Here is a 19,960-nt window from a genome sequence, read left to right as displayed (position 1 = left end):
CGTGGCACGCTGCGGCGCGACGCGACGGGCGGGTAGCCAGCGCGAAAAGCGCATTAGCGCCTACAAACCTAACAGGGATACTTCAAGCATTGCGCAATGCGTGACGTATCCCTGTTAGGTTTGTAGGCGCTAGTACGCGCTTAACTTCGGCAGCACGCCGCTCCGCTCTGTGTTAGGCTCCAATGTGTATAAAATCTCGCGGAGTCAGCGTTTTTCAACCCATGATTTTAAAATGTTTGCACATCCTGTATGGATTATTCTCATTTTAATTGATGAAAAAAAAATATGTATGAAAGGAAAATATAATGTGTGTTTTGTAAATATTATGGTAGTTCCGTATCGAACTTAATGATTTCCAAAGCGCACGAATGTCTACACAATGGACCACTAGACAAGGTACGAATTTCAGCATTCTGATACATGTTTCTTCACCAAAATTTAACGTAGAACACGATGCGCACAACGAAAATTACCGAAATCAACTCCTTACGAAGATATTTAATGATTCTTGATGCGTGAATTCAAACCACCCGCTCATGAAAACTCAATGCTCTACGTAATTCACATCGTGCGCTAAACGTTATATCATGACAGTCTCTGCGATATAAAAATCTGGCAACCTCAATCTTGACGCTTTGGCTCAGCTATAGCACATTGCTGATAGTTTGAACAATACATGGTGGGAAAGCGAACATTGCTCGATTGAGAAGCTTGCTGAAACCGTTGTAGTGCGCGATTTGACTAACGTAGAGCTTTGAGTTTCTTGTGAGCGGGCAGTTCAAATTCCTCGTAACCAATGTGAAATAAAAACGTTAATATCTTCGTTAGGAGTTGGTTTCAGTAATTTTCGTTGTGTGAATCGTGTTCTACATGAAATTCTGGTTAAGAAACATGTATCAGATCGCTTAAATTCGTACCTTGTCTAGTGGTCCATTTCTTATAGCCTTTATAGCCGATGGCGATATAGTATAAAGCCCGGCGATAGGAGCTATAGTCCGGCTGTATACTTTTTTTTATCGCTTCGTATTGCCCGGCTTTATGATTTTCTCCGCTTTCTACAGCCAGCTATATGATTTTCTATTGCCTTCTTTAGCCGGCTATAAGAATTCCTATGGTATTTTGAAACGCAGCTCATATCGCCAATTTTTATCAGGAGAAGCAGATCCAGCAACTTGGTAACACCAAATTTCCTACATTTAAACCCATGCTGAATAATCGATTCCTGTTGGCGCGCCTGGCTCCTCCAAGAATAGATTTATTTCGATAGGTTTAAATGGAGGAAATCCAGTGTTGCCGAATTGTTGGATCCGCTGATGTCTCTTCACTCTTTCAATCATACGCATTGACGGAAACCAGGAAGGAGATACTTCAGTTTGATTTATTTTAAGAAATCAAACGATTGAATTCCTCAACAGTGTACGTATAAGACACTGAAGAAAAAGTATGGTGACATCCACTATGAGTCTACTTGATTTCGTACACAATGATATATTTAGTGAAACTAATCAGGATTATAGTAGTATTCACCAGAACTTTGGTGATATTTACCTTAATATGGTAAATGCTACCCTAGGGTCTGGTGTTTATTACCATACTCGATCACTGTGCCAGAGTATGGTAAAATCTACCGTATTTTGTTTTTAGTGGAGAAGGGACTTACGATTCGACTTGAGCCGTCGATATCCTGGTTACCGCATCCATTTTTCCTTGTTGCGATTTTTATGATCACCGCTCTTGAGCCGATGCTACTACGGGTGCCAACAATTGCAAGCGGCGGAAAGGAAGTGAGAAACAACTTCCCGTCGGATTACGATTATGCTGTTACCCTTCATCTTTTCGGACTGTCGCTTTCCAAAGGGGCCCGGGGCCCGGGGGGAGGAGGCGGGGGCAATAAAACTCACTTTTGACGGACGAGGCTGTGGGCCATCGGTGCGCGCGCCCACATTTGGCCATGCCTCAGGTGTCGACGCTTCCACGCGGCTAGAAAGTTGCGGACGCCCGCCGCCGCACAATGGGACGTATTTATGATAAATGGAACTATGTGCAAGTGGAAAGATGGGGTGTGCTTATTAGTTGAGGGCCATGAGAATGAATGGGGATTTGTAAGCGCCAGTGACGCCAGCGGCAACGTACGAGGAGGCACGACGGGGACGTAGCGGGACTCTTTAAGTCATGAGCCCTGTCCACAAGACTCTTGTCACATGCCTACGGCTCACGAATTAGCACTCAGTTTAATTGAAAACCCGCTTTTCCATTTTCTCAAAAGGGAACTATATGCACTTATACATTGTTTCTTATCTAGCTTCCACGAGCACACCCCATCTTTCCACTTCCACATAGTTCCTTTTAGCATAAATACGTCCAATGCATCGATTCAACGAGAGAGGTCGGACACGAATTATTCGACTAAAACTGCAAAATTAGATGTTAGTTTCGTCAAATTTCAAATTTTGAGGAGTGCTTCTAGAAGAAAATTCTACGAGAAACCAATGGGGCCATTTTTAAGACATCAAAATTTTGTAATAAAGGAGTTGCGAGCTTTTAAAGTTTCCAAATTTTGTCCGACTTCTCCCATAGTTTCGTTCTATTGTGCGCCGCCGCGACGCCGCACAATGGTACCTGCAGCCATATCATTGAAATCGATAGACAAAGCGATGAACAAAAATGACAATAGGCAAATGTAGCGATCCTATTGGAGGAAGCTGTAAAGTAGCCACGAGCGACCCTTCAGTTAGTCCATCATTCTCCCCCTTAGAAAACAACCTTAGCGAAATGGTGTGGACCCAGCACCATTATGAAATGAAAATTCCGTTTCATTGGAGAAAATTTGTTTTCAGGATCCACGCATCGTTGAATCCCCTCCCCCTCCCCCCACCAGAACATGTTTCTTTCATTTTACGGACACTATCCGGAACAAGCTACTTAATTATGATGCCACTTTTTCGAAATTAGTAGAATTAAGAACAGTAAATAAATGGAGGATGCGCTAGATTCAATTTGACGTTAATTCTTGATTCAATTCCAAACCGGGATAAGTGTGATGGGAAGTATGGACCGAAAATAAACTGACATTAATGCAAATTTTTAGAAACAAATCAGTGGCTAGCGTGAAAGATCGATTATTGATATTTCCCCATTAGAAGCTATGATGGAGAATCGATTTTAAGGTGTTCAATGCAAACACCCTGTACATCGATCCTCTTCCATTGGTTTAAATGACAGATCAATCGATATATCGCAAAGGACGTCACGACACTGAATCCATTGTATCGTTGTCACTGCACGCTAAACTCTCGCCTCTGATCATCCCACGTTTCGATAGACTGAAGCTATAGAGCTCTACAAAGTAAAGCGGCCCTATATTTTTCAAAGAGAGGGCGCGTGCTTTTCCGAAGTGCCTATTTGGCAGCCGGCCAGAAGTGAGGGGGGGAGGGAGGAGCAATAATTTTTGGATTTAAGTCAAGTCTAGGATTAATACTATAAATACCGGTCTCCAGGTGTGCAAGCTGGAGGCAATTCAAATTGGTGACTATGTATTGCAGAAAGTGCATGGTTCCTTTTCGGCGCTTCCTTTTCTTATGTCGTGCCAAGAAAAAACGCCGAATGAATATTCGAGAGTTTGCCAAATTACTTCCGATAAAATTTTTATTTTTGAGGAGAGTTATGAATATTTCCTCTTGAAATTTTCAGATAATTTAGATCTGATTGCTAAATACAAATTCTGAGAAAAATTGAGAAAATATTCACAGATTTTCCTGCCGAAAATGCATATTCCATCAAAGGAAATTTGGCAACTTCTGAGGGCTCTTAAGGCGTCCGTCTTTAGCACAGCTGCGTGGCGTGCTTTTAGATATATCGATTAATTTGCCATTTAAACCTATGGAGAAGGATCGATGAATAGGATGTTGGCAACGTTCACCTTAATAATTACCGATTCTTTGCAATGGCTTCAAAAGGAGAAACATCGAAAATCGATAATTCACGCCTCGCCACTTGCAGTATTGTCGTGGTATCGAAGGGAACAGTAAGTGTGTAAAATGAAGTTTTGAGAATATAGTGTTTGCACCGTCTGAGTGGAAAATTTGATCGAACGAATCCTTTCTTCTTCGTGGACATAAATTAATAATTTTAAAAGCTCTTAGCTCTTGTATTCGTATGATTAAAAATCGACAAATGCTTCGACTGTGGAAAAACGGCTTTACTCCTTTCATGTTAGGCAAGGAGACAGTATGTGCTAGGCACAGGGCTCCGCAGGGCTACATTTTATAAACTAGTCAAACAAATTTAAAGGTTAGAATTTGGCAGAAACTTTAAGAAAAATTTTCCATTTGATACCACCCGGACGAGAATTCTCGTTGAGTGGACCGGAAATCTCTGACAACTGACCGAACGTCTCGAAATATCGATATGTCCCCATAACCGGCTTCAAATGGGGAGAGGTCAATAATTATCGATATTTCCATATTTGAAGCTACGGTAAAAAATCGATAATTAAGGTGTTCGTTGCGAACACACTGTTTATCGATCATTTCCTATAGGTTTAAATGGCAAATCAGTCGATATATCTCAAAGCACGCCACGCCACCGTTCGCAACCAGTGTGCGGCGAATCGGAAGAATGCACGAGCTTGCACCCAGACCTCGATTCCTTCTGCGAAGAGAAGGGTTTAGCAGATTCGCACGGCGAGATTTGTTTACTCTCCTCCCTCTCCCCAGACACCCCCCCCCCCTTCGGAATTTAAAAAAGAAAAAATTATTTCACCAAAAAGAAAGTTCTGTATGAGTATTGGCCGATCTCTTCGGTTTGTCAAATCAAACTGTCGGCGCGTGTAACTTGGTAAGACGTTGATATTCAGAGGTATTTTCAAAATATAGCCAAAATATTTTAAAAATAATGCGAGAGCCTTTATTAATTTTTTAAATATAAATATGTATGCATGTGACAAAAATATTGTGCCATTATTTTAGCGACACTCAAATAAGTTTTAGAATGAGATTCGATCTATTTATAGTTCGAAAACACGCTATTTTAATACTATCATTTCACAAATATTTTATTCGAATTTTTATTTCATAATATTTCATGGAAGTTTAAGGGGCTGAGTATGCAACCCGCAACAAAAAACTGAGAATCTGATATGATATTCTGGAACTCGACTCATGATAATTGTTCGTTCAAAATTTAGTCTTAGCAATTTTCGTGCGTATAATGGTCTATCGTGACTTTTTCAGAAATACTTCTAAAAATGGCGAGCACAGAATATTATTTTAAATAATTTCATGAAAGGCTTTTCCGCAAAAAGACGTTCAATCTTTGCTTCAAGAACTAAGCAAATAAAATATACGCAGTAGCTCTGTGAAATGCATTTGAACCTGACGGATCGCGGAGCGTCTGGTTCAAGCGTTTCCACCGGGAACCGAACCCGGAGCCTCTGGATCACCAGCCAGGTATCCTAGTCATTAGACCACGAGACGCCAATATAAGTGGCGTGCGAAAACCTACTTGTCAACGACACGCGTCAAAAGACACTCAACCAATCCGAAAATTCCTGGCATTTCCGGAATGCTCCCGTGCCACGGTATAGCGTCTTATTAGCGTCCAAATGATGCCAGAATTCTTCTAATGAAATATTTATTTTTCAGAGAGATTATGATTATCTCTTGAAGATTTTTAATATATCTACACTGAAGAGTATTATGATATAATATTTTTGTTTAATTTTTCCGGAAAAAATCGCAAAATTTTATGAAGATTCGTACTTAATGAAAACTAAACGCAGCCCAAATTTCAGGAGGGAAAGAGCTAGAACATAACACAATTTTTACTAATTGTCTCGCCATTGCACATAGGAAATCATACACGTATTTAGGCTTAAGGTTTGCCAGATTTTCCGTCACATTCCATTTTTTCGAAAGACATATGGTCGTCGTTTCCGCCCTAATTCTATGCGATTCATCAGGATTAGGTTCTTAGAAAATTTAGCACTTCAACGTCAAAACTAGTTTTTCTAAAGGATAAAAAAAAAAAAAAAAAAAAAAATCCGAACAAAACACGACTTATTATAGTAGGTTAAAGAAACATCTACAAATTAAGCTTAGTTACCTAATTTTTATTACGATTTTGAAGATCGGCAACGTTGTAATATATTTACATAATGCATTTCTCGGAAAACTGGCCACGTCGCAATAAAGATCAGTGATGGTTTCAGTCATCGGCACGAAGATATAACGCTGGAACAAAAAGGTGTGAAAAAAACAATCGAAACTCAATCGTCAGTGTGGCGCTTAGAACGCCTGGAGTCCTGGATGCAACTATTCGGGCTCCAAGGATGCCCGTGTTGCACACGCACGCAAGTGAAGGCGTTTAGACTTCAGACACTAACCGCCTAACCAGCAGGGCCGGATTTACTTACTTGCCGCCCATTGGCCGCCTGTATTTTGCCGCGCCCTTCTCATCCGTTTTGAAACATCAATAAAAACCATCAAGTGAACGTGCCGGAGGGGGAGGGGTTCATAAGACGCGTTTACTCGTGTTGGACACATTTTTTGCGAGAGCCCTGTCAACATTACTAGCAAAAATTCACGGAACTTGTGACAAAAAATGAAAAAAAAAATCCGGATCTTCTCACAGAATTTCCGCACTTTTTCAGTACTTCCGAACCGCTCTTGAAAAACCAGTACTATTTCCGGACTTTCCGGAAATTCCGGACTTGTAGACACCCTGACAATCTTAGCAGCATTGCAAGCCCCATGCGCCTTTTTACCGAAAAATGCCTCAAGTTCCTTTTTCGTGTCACTTCAAAAATATTCAATCGCCTCTTTCAGATAAACAGATAACTTGGACAGCATATCCATAGATTACTGGCTGCGTTGGGTGAAGACGGATGGGCCCACCGATGAGTTGCAATTAAGATTGGAAAAGCTCGTCTCATTGTCAGCTTCGAACAAACATACGCAGTCAGGTGCACAGGTGGCGGCGCGCAACGCGTAGCGTAACGGACGTTAGATAAGAGGCAAGGAAGCTCGAAGGAAAGTTATCTCGCGCTACCAGGAACGCGAAAGTTTCCAGCTTCGTTCAATTTTCCAAAACAATAACGCGTCGTCCAAGAAAACGTTCCTCGTCACTAGATACGAGTCGAGGTAAAAGCACCCTTGAAGTTTAGAGGGTATGGATTCGATCGACAACTGGATTACATTTTGCAAAAAGGAACCATTATTTCTGGTCCATATTAGAAACAACATACATGCCATTGGTTTCCCTATGCAGATATGTGCTTTTATGAGAGAGCCAGAGATAGTGGTACCTTATTGTAAAATGTAATCCAACTAGTAGGTTGACTAAAATATTGTTAGTAAAAAGCGTATTTAATTTTGTCATTGCGAATCCTAATTTCAAGTTACACCGGTTAACGTGACGAAAGCAACTCACTATGAAGCAAAATTTTCAAAAGTAGTTTGATAGCAGTATGTAAGTAAATTAGATTCCTGAAATGAAAAAAAAAAATTACCCTCGCGTAAAAAGAGAAACATTTTTTCGGAAAAAACATTTTATAAAGAGAAAGTGCTATTGAATACCTAATTGTAATCCAAACATTGTAAATAGCTGTCATTCATAGTTGATATGACGCTATTTCCAGCAATATTTGAATGGGAAAGAGAGCAATAGAATAAAAGTTCAAAAAGCAATGGGTCGACAGTACTATTGTCACTGAATGGGCCATTCGGATAGCGTTTTTCGAGTAGGAACCGAGTAACTATTGACTTGGAATGGAAGAGAAGGGTTTGAAGTTACACCTTCCAATACGGTTCAACATAAAATATAAACTTTTAGTCAAAGTCTCTCAGAGAAAATATTTTATGAGGACTAACCTTTCAGCAGTATCAAATACAATGTCAAATGTAATGTTAAAACTATCCTTAACGCAATTTTTTTTTTTTTTTTTAAATGTCACCTGGTTAATTTTACAAAAACGAAAAAAAAATTGAAGCTGCCCTACAAAAATTGAAGTGGGAGGAATAATTTGTGATGAAACTGGATAAAATGCAGGGTCGCCACAGAATCTAGAAAATGAAATTCCCTGACATTTCCCTGACACATTTTGGTGAAATTCCCTAACAATTGAAGATATGCCAGATGGTCAAGAAGACATACTTAGAAATATTGTTTTGAGATTTTTTTTTTAGAAACATCAAACCCATTCTAGAAAACAAATAGAGGTGCTAATTAATTTTTCCCTGACATTTTCGTCATATCCCCTAGAATTTCCAGGTTCTTATAACTTTTTAAAATTTCCTGACATTTCCCGGTTTACCCGGTACTATTCCCGGACTGTGGCAACCCTGAAAATGGGAATGGATTTAATTTAATTAATTTAATCGGGGTGGAACGGAAATATTAGGGGTGAATCGGGATGGAGCGGAAAAATCAGGGGTACCTCCGGAAAGAGCGGAAATACCAGGGGTAAATCGGGATAAGACGGGGATAAATCGGGGTAATAAATCTATATTTGCAATATTAGTATTATTGATATTGACTTTCTACAGGTGAAATTTGATGATATTCTACTTAATATTCGAAATTTCCTGACTATTAATAATAAAACTATTAACTATTAACTGTTAACTATTAATAATAAAATATGAAAGTTTGAGCTTTTTTAACTGACCATGAAGATATTGGTGTTTTATATTTTCTCTTTATAAATTGGTGTAAATTAGGATAAATCGGGAACATAAGGGATTGCGTGAGGAAAACACGTCGATGCGACGAAGGTAGCGAAATAAGGGACGCGACTTGAATGGTGTTTGGACGAGAGTGTAAAAGCGATAAGCAAGCGGAAGGAATCGGCAGGAATCCATACTGACGTACCTTTATCATGGACGTTGACGTTAATTCCTGGATCCTCTGCTCACGTTGCGACAGCACTGAAGGCTTTCCTCGAATTCCAAAGAGTTACACTAAATCCCGCGCGCGGTTATCTCCGAGTGGGTATCACTGCGCGCATCCTCAAATCGAAAAACCGCGCGAGCAGCTGCAAATCCGCACGTGTGAACGGAGATACACGAGTGCCGGTCGCGGCTCGGCCACCGCGTGCGAGGAGCGACTGTCCGCGATCCGCGCCGTCCGGTCCGGGCTCGACTCGCAGCGCCAAGCCGCGCTTACACAGACGCCCGGCGACGCGGAGTTGGCGCGCTCCCCGCTGCGATTAGAGTCCCTTTATACTGAGAGTCAAGACAATTCGGCTCATGGATGTCACAAACGGGAATAAAGATTACAGAAATTGAACGTTTTTCGTAATTGTGGAGACTTATAAAATGCTGAATTGCCGCCACAGCAGCTAGTTTTACATCTCGGCATTGCTAAAGTAACTGCTGTAGCGGGTAATTCAGCATTTTACAGGGTGTTCGAAAAGTCCCCTCCCCCCCCTCTAACTTTTGACCTAATTGAGGTAGAGATTTGAAACTTGGAGGGTGTTCCTAGATCAAAGGGAGCTACTTTTTGACCCCCCCAAAATTTTGGGGGGCCCCATTTTGGGGGGGTTACGGACCCTAACTTTTAATTTTCAAATGGGAAGACCCCCTTTGTGATACCTCGTTCGAAAGAGCATAAAAAAAGAAAATTTTTCGCGCAAACCGGAAGTCATTATCTCAAACCGTTTCAAAATGGCGGCCGGTCAAAGTTCCAAATGGCCGAAAATTGGCACCTCTGCTTTTTGCGCATGGATTTGCTTGAAACTCGGTATCTGGGGGTATTTTGGCACGAGAAAAACGAATTTAACGTTAGATTTTCAAAAAAACCCTAATTTCTCAAAATGGCGACCGGTTTAGGCTCAAAAAGGCCGAAAATTTGACAAACTCGATTTTTTTGCCAATGGATTCACCTGAAATTCGGTACATGGGGGTATTTTGACCCGAGAATAACGAATTCAACGTTAGATTTTTAAAAAAAACCCTAATTTTTCAAAATGGCCGCCGATTAAAGTTCAAAATGGTCAACAATTGGCAACCTCGACTTTTTGCCGATAGATTCGCCTCAAACTCGGTGTTTGAGGGTATCTGGGTGGGAAACAAACGAATTCGACGTTATTTCACCGAGTTTCAGGCGAATCTATTGGCAAAAAGTCGAGGTTGCCAATTGTTGACCATTTTGAACTTTAATCGGCGGCCATTTTGAAAAATTAGGGTTTTTTTTAAAAATCTAACGTTGAATTCGTTATTCTCGGGTCAAAATACCCCCATGTACCGAATTTCAGGTGAATCCATTGGCAAAAAAATCGAGTTTGTCAAATTTTCGGCCTTTTTGAGCCTAAACCGGTCGCCATTTTGAAAAATTAGGGTTTTTTTGAAAATCTAACGTTAAATTCGTTTTTCTCGTGCCAAAATACCCCCAGATACCGAGTTTCAAGCAAATCCATGCGCAAAAAGCAGAGGTGCCAATTTTCGGCCATTTGGAACTTTGACCGGCCGCCATTTTGAAACGGTTTGAGATAATGACTTCCGGTTTGCGCGAAAAATTTTCTTTTTTTATGCTCTTTCGAACGAGGTATCACAAAGGGGGTCTTCCCATTTGAAAATTAAAAGTTAGGGTCCGTAACCCCCCCAAAATGGGGCCCCCCAAAATTTTGGGGGGGTCAAAAAGTAGCTCCCTTTGATCTAGGAACACCCTCCAAGTTTCAAATCTCTACCTCAATTAGGTCAAAAGTTAGAGGGGGGGGAGGGGACTTTTCGAACACCCTTAAGTTCTCCCACACTTTTTTCTTACATCCAGAATGTTAGATCAGGTTTTTTATTTTTCGGTGATGATTTGGACGTATTTCTATCAAACGGAACTAAGCACCATAAGGGGAGGAAGGTAGAGGGGGGCTTGGATTGGCGGCGGAAACGGGCGTTCTGCTCGTTCCGTGCTATACTCGCAATGCTTTTCCATGGCGCTTAGTTCCGTTTGACATAACGCGCTATCCAGGATTCTAAATTCCTCAAAAGGAACTCAAATTGGCGCTTAGTTCCGTTTGATAGAAATACGTCCATTTAATATTCTGAATGTAAAATAAGGTGTGCAAGAACTTAGAAAATGCTGAATTACCCGCCACAGCAGTTACTTTTACATCTTGGCATTGCTAAAGTAACTGCTGTACAGCGGGTAATTCAGCATTTTTGAAGTTCTCGCACACTTTGTTTTTTACATGCAGAATGTTAGATCAACTTTTTTTTTTTTTTTTTCGGTGATGATTTGACAGTGTGCTCCGGGAGTTCAACACACCCCCAATGACTTTTTTCCTGTTGGATCTATCGAATGGGGCAGAGAATTTGTATAGGGTTATACGCAATAAAATTTCGTGAAAAAACCGAAAAGTTCATTAAAAATTACGAAAGAGCATTTTTGAAAGGAGAAAACGCGGTCAAAATCCAACCGACCTCCTCTGTCCACTGCAACCACCCCCTGGTAAAAATTGGCAGTAGAATCTGTGTTCCAAAATACCATAGACCTAAAGCCGGCTGTAAGATTTTCAATAGCTTCTATAGCCGGATGCACAATTTCTTATAGCCTTTTATAGCCGATGGCGATTAAGCAACAGCCAGGCTATAAAGTGTATGCTAATTGTTACTAATAACGGATGCTAGGACTTATTGAGTTTTTGGACTACCGCTCTATTTTTGGGCCGTAGTATCTTGATTTATTTTGCGCGGAAAGCTGCGTACTTTTGAAGGATGCCTGCCATTCCTAATATGTTGGAGCGCCTTCAATTTCGTATGATACTGTGCAATACCTCTGGTGTGAAATAGTTGCTTCAAGCGCCGTGGCACGCTGCGGCGCGACGCGACGGGCGGGTAGCCAGCGCGAAAAGCGCATTAGCGCCTACAAACCTAACAGGAATACTTCAAGCATTGCGCAATGCGTGACGTATCCCTGTTGGTTTGTAGGCGCTAGTGCGCGCTTAACTTTGGCAGCACGCCGCTCCGCTCTGTGTTTAGGCTCCAATATATGATCTCGCGGAGTCAGCGTTATTCAACCCATGATTTTAAAATGTTTGCGCATCCTGTATGGATTATTCTCATTTTAATTGACGAAAAAAAATATGTATTAAAGGAAAATATAATGTGTGTTTTGTAAATATTATGGTGGTTCCGTATCAAACTTAATGATTTCCAAAGCGCACGAATTTCTACACAATTTCTTATAGCCTTTTATAGCCGATGGCGATCAAGTGTAAAGCCCGGCGATAGGAGCTATAGCCCGGCTGTATACTTTTTTTATCGCTTCGTATAGCCCGGCTTTATGATTTGCTCCGCTTTCTACAGCCAGCTATATGATTTTCTATTGCCTTCTTTAGCCGGCTATAAGAATTCCTATGGTATTTTGAAACGCAGCTCCTATCGCTAATTTTACCAGGCCCCGTTTCCACCGCAATAGGATCCTTCCAAATCCTCATGTTTTCTTTATCTATAATTTCCAATAATCGGCCCGCTGGCTGCGTCGTCTGAGCCGCCAAAAATATAGTTTCAGAGTAGTCCCTTATTTTGGAATTCATTTCAAACCGAGGTTTCTTTGCCATTTAGGATTCGAAAAATCCGAAAAATTCCGTACGAGACTTCTAGATCACACTGTACATCTATCACAGCGATCGGGTCATTCGATAGCTATACCTATGCTGCCGTGCTAAGGAAGAACGCCGTATGAACATTCAAGAGTTGCCAAAATTCCTTCGATACAACATGTATTTTTGACGTAGCGAATGCATATTTTTCCTTGAAACTTTCAGGCATTTTAGATTAAATTACGCAAAACATTGTGTGAAAATTTTGGAAACAAATATTCACAATTTTCTCAGTAAATTCGATTTTTATTGGAGGAAATTTGGCAACGTCTGAAGGTTCATACGGCGTTTTTCCTTTGCACGGCAGTATGCAACAATCGATTGACAGGCGGTATTAGAATCATCGGACCCACTAGCGCTGCTGACTTCGCGTCGTGCGCTGCCTGTGGAACCGTGGCTTGAGCTTAGATCCCGCGACGCGACGGCGCACAGTGGAGCGAACCAATCAGAGAGGTCGGACGGTGTATGGAAACTTTAAAAGCTTATAATTGGTCAATACGGAGCGTAGGTAAGAGTCAATCAGATGGTCAGTCAGTGTTTCGATAAAGTTCCCTTTGAGAGGCATCCCTAATAATTTAAACTGTGACGAAATTACCAAAAAAAATTGCAATTTTAAGTAATTAATAAATTCGTCCGACCATTTTAAACGGCTCGTTTCACTGTGCGGCGCGCATACCTGGACCGGTCGAGCGCCCGTCGAACGGAAGGATCTGCCCGCAGGAATCCGGGAACCAGGGACGCGCTCCACGCAGCGCACAATAAAACAAGCGTATGGGAGAGAGATCTGACAGAATTTTTTTTCACTAAAACAGAAAATTTTCAAGTTCATTTCGAGTATTACAAATTTGAGGGGCACTTTCAATAAGAATTTTACGAGGCAACCGATGGAACCATCTCTGCGTATCGTATGAACGAAGATACACGGAAAAAATTAAATTGCTGATTTAACAATTAAATTGTTAAAAAAAAAAAAAAAAAAAAAAAATGAACGAAGATACACGGAAAAAATTAAATTGCTGATTTAACAATTAAATTGCTAAAAAAAAAAAAAAAAGTGACGGCAATATTTCAACGTAGATTTTACAACACAAAAATGCTACTTTAACCACCATTCGAGGCTAATTTAACCACGGGGATGGTTAAAGTAGCTTTTTTGTGTTGTGAAATCTACGTTGAAATATTGCCGTCACTTTTTTTAGCAATTGAATTGTTAAATCAGCAATTAAATTTTTTCCGTGTAAAGAGTTTCAAAGTTTCTGCGTCTGGTCCGCGATCTGTTCCATTGCCTAATTCGCTCCACCAAGCGGTGCTCTTGTCGTTAAAACTGTCGTTCTTCACGGAAATATCCCGCATTGATCCCGCTTTCTAAAGCTCCTTCGTCCCATGTAGCACAGTGCAACGAAAATTTTGAAATTAAATTGCAATTTGATCTCAGTACAATTGTAATTCGTATACCATTAAATTTCAATATTTTTACATAATTTCGTCGATTTATGCCGATTTTAAACAATCAAAAAAATGAGCTTCATGTGTCAGAAAGACAGGCAATATGCAATGCAATGAAAAATTTCAACTTTATTGCAATAAGTTTCAGTAAATGGGACCCCTTCAAATAGGAGCTATGCAACATACACAACACTCGGTGGAGTTGCAATATTTTTACTATGCAATTGCTACTTATTGCAAAATGTGCTACTTAGGATGTAGTCCAATTGTAAGGGGGAAAATGATGGACTATGACGATAGGGCCTCGCGTTTGTTGCCGTTAGTTAGTCTGTTACTTACCTCCTTCGTCCATTGCAACTAGAGCACCTAATCGCAGCCACCTGCTTCCACCAAATAGGATCGCTCCACTTTCTCTTTGCTTGTCACCTAGTCTATCAATTTCATTATTTAGCCAGCAAGAGTCATCGATGATTTTTCGTGACGCAGAACGGTTTTTTAAGACCCCCCTCACTCCCCTGTAACGCTCCATAACGCTGTGTAATAAGGCCCTCCGCATTAAGAATATGTTAAACGCTTACTAGGACATTCCCCCAAAAGAATTGTGTAATTTAGGAATGATCTCTACACTGCCGCGCTGAAGAAGAACGCCGTATGAACCTTCAGGCGTTGCCAAATTTCCTCCGATAAAATGGGAATTTCTTGGGGAAATTGTAAATATTTTTCTTCCAATTTTTCAGACTATTTTGTTCGCAATCAAAAATATTTTATAATTAATCATTTTAATGAGGAAGATGCAGATTACATGACGCGGAAGTTGGTCGAAGAATATCGGAAATGGGGCATGGACGTTAGTGTGTCCAAGACAGAGAAGCTGGTCGTGGGAGCAGCGCATCAACGGCAAAGCATAGAGCTTGAGGATGGACGGCGCATCGAAGAGTGTGACGAGTATAAGTATCTCGGTGTTTGGCTCGATCAGGATGGAAGGATGGATAGAGCAATTAAGGACAGGATCATCCAGGGCAGGAGAGCCATCGCGATGCTGAACGGGGTGCTCTGGGATCAAAGCATCTCAAAGGCAAACAAGCACCGGATATATGATGCCATCGTTAAAAGTATCGTGCTCTATGGTAGTGAAGTGTGGCCTTTGACGAAAAGAACGCAAGAAATGTTGAGGGCAACTGAAATGGATTTTTGGCGGCGATCTGCCGGCATTTCGAGACGGGACCGTGTCCGTAATGAGAGAATTCGCCAGGTGATGAAGGTTGAGAAAGATATCGTGCACGACGTCATGTCCAGGCAGTTATGCTGGTATGGACATGTGCAAAGAATGTCGGAGGAGAGGTTGCCCAAACAAGTTTTGGATTGGGTACCACCTGGGAAGAGGCGACGGGGACGTCCCGTAAAGGGTTGGCGGCAGGGCGTTGACGAAGAGATGTTGCGGTGTCAGTTGCCCGATAACCTCTGGGAAGACAGGCATATGTGGCGTTTGGGTGTCGTAGAACGCCAGAGTGCGTTATAAAGATAATCATTTTATAATATATCAATAATTTAATCTAAAATATCTGAAAATGTCAAGGAAAAATATGCATTAATTTTGTTGAAAATACATATTTTATCCGGGTAAATTTGGCAACTCTCGAATGTTCGTACGGAATTCTTCCTTTAGACGGCAGCACAGGATGGCACTAAGGGGGGGGATAGGGTGGTGTCTTGAACTACTTCAAGGAGGGCGGTAAGGTATTGCCTGAAATAGGGCATTCAATGAACCTTCTTTTGCAAAGGTAACTCAGAATATTGCAATGCTGCTAAAACAATAAACTGTTTTTTACCGAAAACACAAAAAAGCATGAAAGTTTGAATAGTTTCTCTCCTTGCACTTAAAAAAAAAATTAGTTTGACAAGGAAAAATTTATATCTTGGCCTGTAGTCAGTTATCATTGCAATAGAAAAAGTTGCACATTTTTAGCAACACTACAATGCTCTTAGTTCCTTCATGCAAAGTTCAGTCCAGTTCTTATCCTCCTGGATAAGGATCTAAAATTTAAAAAATCAGAAGATTTCAGTGTTCCTGCGGCTTGAAAATATTTCAGTTAGAAATTTAAATAATTTTTACCAAATAATTTTGATTCCAAGAAAACGAAAAGTTAATGGTCAAATTGGAAATGCATAAAATGCAATGTAGTCACCGAAAAGGGGCCTTGCCGTGAAAAATGATATCGATGCGTTCTTTTCTTATCTTGAAACCGACCATCAATTTCTGAACAATACTTGGGTGCGACATTATCAAACACAAAGCTTTGGCTTCTTATCAATTTGAGTTAATCCTGAATTTGCTTCAGTTTGAGGTTGCTGTTTCAGAGAAAAAGACGAGATGCACAGGTTGAGATGATGAGTTCAAAAATTTATTCCATAACAAATATCAAATAAAATTGGTAACTAGACTTTATAATTAAAAATATGTAGGTACAGTACGTTTATACAAATTTCAGTTTAACACTTAGGTATTTATAAAAATAAAGCAATAAAGTTCATCAACTCTTAAAACGATTTTGAAATAACACACCTAAACCTGAGAGAAAAAAAGAAAGAAGAAGAATTTGACTTAAAATTTAGACCATCGAGACTCCAGAGTCTGGTCAAAGTCAACCTGATCTAGAGCATTTTATAGTCGACTGAGCTGGAAATAGTTCTCAAAAGAAATCATCGCTTTCACTCAACAATAACAAACAGATATTGGACACTGAGTAGAATTGGTATTTTGATAGGAAAAGCCAGAGCGATCCAAATATGACTTGACAAAAATTGCTTGGCAGAGAAACCTGGAGAGCCGCTAATATATCGCAAGCACAATAAAAATGACTTGAAATCACTATCTGCCAACAACCTGCTGAACTTTGGACTTACAATGTTCAATTTCATATTTTGGAACCGAGTCAACATATTAAATTAGAGAAAGAGGGACAAAGAAAGAAAGAATAAAAAAACTTTAAAGGATAAAGCGGAGCAGCAAGTACGAATGAAAAGTTGATAGATGAGGAATATTGAGTAGGAGACAATTTACGCTTTAATTTTCCGCAGTTAGTGATAAAACCTGAGATATAATACTGAGATGGTTTGCAAGCCGCATTTATCAACTTTTCTAGTATTGATACTGAATGTTTAACTGATTTGTGAAATGAAGAGACATTGGCACCAAGTACGAGTGCTTTCTGAAATTTGCACTGAACTTCCAAAGCTCACAGCTGGACGGGAAACATCTTTTTAAGGAAAATTCCTCATTTGACGTGAAATCTTTCTACATTTTTCATTTATTGAAACCTGCAGCCTGATAGTTGAAATTTTGTGTTTGTTGGGTGAACATGAATGACATAGGTTAAAAGGCGAACCAAGATTGGTCGGCTATGTCTTATTGCTGCTTTGTCGATTGGAATGGACGACATACTCTCGGAAACTCAAGAGGTGCCTTTAGTTTGTCGTCCATTCCAATCGACAAAGCAGCAATAAGACATAGCCGACCGATCACACTTCTCCATTTAACCTATGTCATCCATGTCCACCCAACAAACACAAAATTTCAACAATCAGGCTGCAAAATGCCTTGTCGATTTCTATTCTCAACATTGCTCTCAACATTATGAGTTGAGTCTAACCTTGAGTTTCGACTTGGTATGAAAACGAAGAGACGCTAGAGGTTCCGTTATAAACAGGCATCAATACCTGACATCGTTCATGAAAATTAAAAGAATTAAATTGGGAAACTCGAGGAACTTCTCACCAAAGTCTCAGCTGAAGAAAAGCGGAAGTCACACTTGGAATATGTCAACATCCTGATTTCCAGTGAGCAAATCTTTGAGTTGTCCTCAATTCATTGCTTTGAATTTCAGTACAAATCAAATTGCTGTTCAGAAAACGAAAATGTTTATGTTTCTGTGCAAGTCATCTTATAAGAGCATTTAAGGTATTCTCATCTCTGCGCAATTGACACCAGATTAACAACCAATGTACTCTCCAAAACTTGTATTGACAAACAATGACCGAGTATAAACAGAGATGATTTTTTGTAGAGAATAAGTAGAGATCAATAGAGAAAGCTTGAAAAATCTAGGATACGGGGGAAATCGAAGAGGTCCAGAAACGACCAGAAATACAAAATGCGCTTAATGGCTACCTCAATACCTCCCTGTTTTCCTCATGCCGTAAGACAAGTCAAAGAAGATTCTGCAGCTTCTGTATGAAGCAATTTTAATGAGCGACATTTCAACTGTGAAATGAGTACTTTTCTGCGTGAAAGTCTAACAGAGAACTGAGTGGCAACAGCAGGCCCAAAAAATACTGGTAATAAGGTTTTGAAATTTTTTTGAAAGTATTTACAATTTATTTTTTATGAGCAACTTGCTTGTATTTATTGTGCTAAAATGAATTGAATGAAATAAACTCAATCGAATAGAATTGATTATTCTATTGAATAAAAATTGTTATGTTTTTTCTTTTAAATTTTACTTGACCGAATGAGCTTTCCATCAAGTAAGAGTACGGCAAAACGAAGACTCATGCCAAAATAAAGGAGAGGTCTACACTGCGCACCAACTCCAGGGAAGAGAGATCTCATGACTTTGCCAGATTTATCCAAACCAAAAAGACAACAATTTTTACTGCACACATTAAAAACGAACCTCTAAATTCCTTGATTTTCCTCGCTTAAAATTAAAGTTACATTTTTCAACATCTTTATTCGAACGATCCAAACTCTTCTGATAAAGAAAATTCAAGCAAATTACAATTCTACAAAATTATGAAATTCCTTGACCAAGGTGTTCACAGAATGCCAGAAAAAAAATGTAACAAAAGTCAAGAAACCAGTACATTTTATGGATTTTTGTCTTCATAATAAACGAATGTGAAGATGAACTATTAATTTTTGGACTTTTCTTTCAAAGAAGAAGAATAATTTTACTGATAGTTAATTTTCTTGAATATCATGGATAAGATTTTATTTACGTTGGAATAATTTGCCCGACTGAGTCATTTATGTGCAAATTTTGAAAATATTTTCCCTGATCTTTGAGATGAATTCTGATCTTTTTCTGTCCGTTAAATCTATAGACACCCTGCTGATATTGTTGACATCCTGAGATATCATTACTTAGCACATTGCTGTCTATTTTAATAAATATTTTTATGGAACAATCAAGCGGATTCTTTTGTAGAAATTCCCTGAGCAAAAATGAGTGTTAAAGACAACTTTCATCTGTAATTCTTTCACCAATTCCATTAAAATCATTTTAAAACCAAACGGATTAATTATTTTTAAACGATCCTTCATGTCAAGAATAACTAGCGACACAAAATAGGTTTCACAACACTTTGCTCTTTTATTCCCCTAGCTGATTATTGAATGGAGAAGAAAAATGTTTACTGTAAGGTGTCTCTCAGACAGGACGATTTCAAGACAAAGAGCTCTATTTTTTAGCAAACAAACGCACTTTAGAATGAAAAAATTTGGTAATTTGGAAAAGAAATAATTGAAAATAAATATTATAGGGGCCGTTCAAGTTTTACGTAACGCACTTTTTCCAATTTTTTTACCTCTCTGCCCCACTTGTAATGCACCCATAACGCTGCCCACCTCCCCCCTTTTGAATTATGTAACGCTGACCAGACCTCCCCCCCCCATTTTTTAAAAATCAAGAAAACGCTGAAAAAAAAAACAGCTTGAAAAATATTCTGGTTCTTTTTTTGGAGGTAAACAAAACAATAGTTTATTGACACATTCTGACAAGAAATGGAGACTGAAGGATAGAAGAGGAGGTTAAAGGATGCGTAAGTGCAACACGTGTTTCATCAGCTGGGTCACGCGCCGAAAATTTTCGTTCTGGTAGGGCCGAATTTTCAATTTTTTGCACGTTTTTTCAAAGTTTT

General features: G+C 39.7%; 1 protein-coding gene across 2 annotated transcripts in view; it reads right to left on the bottom strand.

Annotated features, from left to right (window-relative positions):
* The window catches only part of LOC109038145 (uncharacterized), a 56,325-nt gene extending 47,204 nt beyond the window's left edge, over nt 1–9,121 (bottom strand). For both annotated transcript variants that reach the window (XM_019053103.2, XM_019053104.2), the window contains exon 1: nt 8,869–9,121. The gene's annotated coding sequence lies outside the window, so the exon portion shown is untranslated. The remainder of the gene's footprint in view (nt 1–8,868) is intronic.
* Nucleotides 9,122–19,960: the final 10,839 nt, after the last annotated feature.

Source organism: Bemisia tabaci, chromosome 5 (assembly GCF_918797505.1).
Source record: "Bemisia tabaci chromosome 5, PGI_BMITA_v3".
In the NCBI taxonomy this organism is placed as follows: Eukaryota; Metazoa; Arthropoda; class Insecta; order Hemiptera; family Aleyrodidae; genus Bemisia; species Bemisia tabaci.
Note: the sequence above shows the minus strand (reverse complement) of the source record. Positions and strands in the feature narration are given on the sequence as shown.